Below are 2,482 nucleotides of genomic sequence, written 5' to 3'. Positions count from 1 at the left end.
TATTTTGTTATTTAGGCCTTTCGGATCACTAGGACTTTGATCAAAATCTAATTCAAGTTAATTTTTTCTAGCTCCGGATGATTGCATAATCTTCATGCTTGGTAACCGCCTATATTTGCGAAAAAACATGGTAGAATCATAATATGCCCAGTACGGCCAAAAGGCCATGCCATCCAGCTGCCATCAGGCCCGCCTGCAGTATCTGCTGAGTTAGGTGAATCCCTCACCTGTAGCAACTCCACCTGAGCCCACGCTCCAGGCTTTAAGGCCCATCTCAGTAGCCCTCCTACTTGTTGCGGCCCAGAGTGTGTGGGGGTTCCGCAGGAACGCAGAGGCATCCCTACTGCTCCCCTTCTACTCTTACCAACCGCCAATAATGGTAGGGCATGGGCCTGACGCTCCAGCGCCAGCCACCTTCAGGGCTTCCAAGCAGGATACCAGGCTTTCTTCGTGGCATTCTTACTGGCTTCAAGTCTTTAGAGCTCAGACAGGGCTCTTTAAAACATGATACTCCAGTCAAAGTTTTCCATTAATAAAACCACTATTAGGAACCGGTCTTATTGAATCTATGCAAAGAAATGTATTGCCATGTTAGCATTGCCAAATTTCGGAGGAATTACATAAGAAGAAAGACATACTGATCTACTCTAAGATTTTCTGACTTTCCTTGCCAATTCCTTTTAACAAAACATTAATTGTTGGCATTAAACTTTCTTTCTATGCATAACCATGCCTTAGACCTTCTATTCTAAACAGGCCTTTTTCCAGCTTTACTACCCCTGACATGGGCATGGTGACTCAGGCCTGCAAACAGTACACAGGCTGTCAACTGTCAACTGTCTCTCACCAGTGACCAAAACCTGATGGACACCGTTCCCTGCCCAGGTGGGCACCTGCCCTCTTGGCAGCTAGCCATCCTTTACTTTTTGGGGGTCACCCAGGACAGCCAACATACATTCAAACCTGCAAAAGAATTAAAGGTCAATATAACATATCAATACAATGAAACATGATATTGGCATCATGGCCGCTTTAGGCAGCCAAATTCTACTAAAGTCTATTCTTGGCCTTCCTATAAATTGTCCTTGTCTCTTTGGAGCCATGTCCATGAAGATGCAGGCATCATCTGAGTCGCGAGCAATGTTACCAGCATCAGGCAGGTAGCAGGTTGCGTTGATCTCGATCGATGCTCCATTTGGTAACGAAGTCTTTCCGGATCATGGATGGGTCCGCTGACCGGACGTGGGTGTGATGGACCCAGGTCGCACGTGCAGGGCTGCCAGGGCCTCGTCAGGCTCAGGACTTTCTGGCGGAAGGCTGAGGCTTCGGGGCTGGCTCCTGGTCGGCGTAGCACACAGATAGGCACCAGACTGCAGATGAGCGTGAGCACCAGCAGGAGCACCAGGGCCCCCAACTTCACCTCCAGGCCCACAGGCAGTGGTGGAGCCAAGGCTACTGCCTCTGGGCGCCACACCAGGAGCTCTGGTTCTCCCCAGGGCCCCATGGTGGCCGGCTGCTCCAGTGACTCTCAGACCTCGCGAGGGTCTCACTCCATGGCCCTCACCAGGTTCCATGGTTTGTTTCTACCAGTTCCCTTGTGGCAGAGCAGCAACCAGGCCTCTTTCAAGGGAGTGCACTAGGAGGGGATATCAGCCCCTCCTTTGCTAGACCAAACCCTTTCAGTACATTAGACCAGCTTCATTCCCGCCTATCTTTACAGATTCCAAGGCCCATTGTCTTCCTTAATCAGTACTGGCCTGTATTATCTAATTCAGCACAGGCAGGGGGGAGGGCCCATTAAATCATTGCCTTGAGGAACTGTGAGCCCCATCCTTAAATGTCCCAATCAGACTAGAAAAGCCACAGATACCTTTTAAATTTACCCCAGAATTCCAAAATCCCAACCCAGCACAGAATATCACATAGCAGATCAAAGTTCCCAGCAAACAAACAGAGATGCTTACAAACATCAAATAAACATTTACACTTACACCTTTTCAGTGAACAAGTATCTTTACAGTCTTGGGCTCTTGAGCAGATAACAGGAACACCGCCCCCAAGTCCCCTGATGGGGGACTGACAGGAACAGATGTGGGGGCCTTTCCCACATCCCAGGACAGGATTCTTGACCTATGTCTTATTCAGATAGAAATGGTTTTCATCACAAACAAACAAATCCAAAACCAAGAAAACCAAGGCCAGAAGTACCCTCTGATGTTTCAGGGGTACCAAAGAAGGAGAAGTTAGGCAATGTCCAGTGCTTCTCACAATCCACCACCAGTGACCAGTTCCAGCTTACTGGCCTACCATTCATTTAACATTTCTTTCCTTCCATCACACCAAAGCCATGCTTTTTAGTTAGTTGGAACTTTTAGCCTTAATTTTTAGGTGATATGTAAATAATTAACATTCCTCAGATTGACAATATATCTATCTGACTTAGAAATGGATTACTACTATCAGTCCCTTTTAAAGACTTTGA

This window comes from Myotis lucifugus, unplaced genomic scaffold (assembly GCF_000147115.1).
Source record: "Myotis lucifugus unplaced genomic scaffold, Myoluc2.0 scaffold_53, whole genome shotgun sequence".
NCBI classification, from domain to species: Eukaryota; Metazoa; Chordata; class Mammalia; order Chiroptera; family Vespertilionidae; genus Myotis; species Myotis lucifugus.
The sequence above is the reverse complement of the archived record's forward strand: the minus strand, read 5'-3'. Positions refer to the sequence as shown.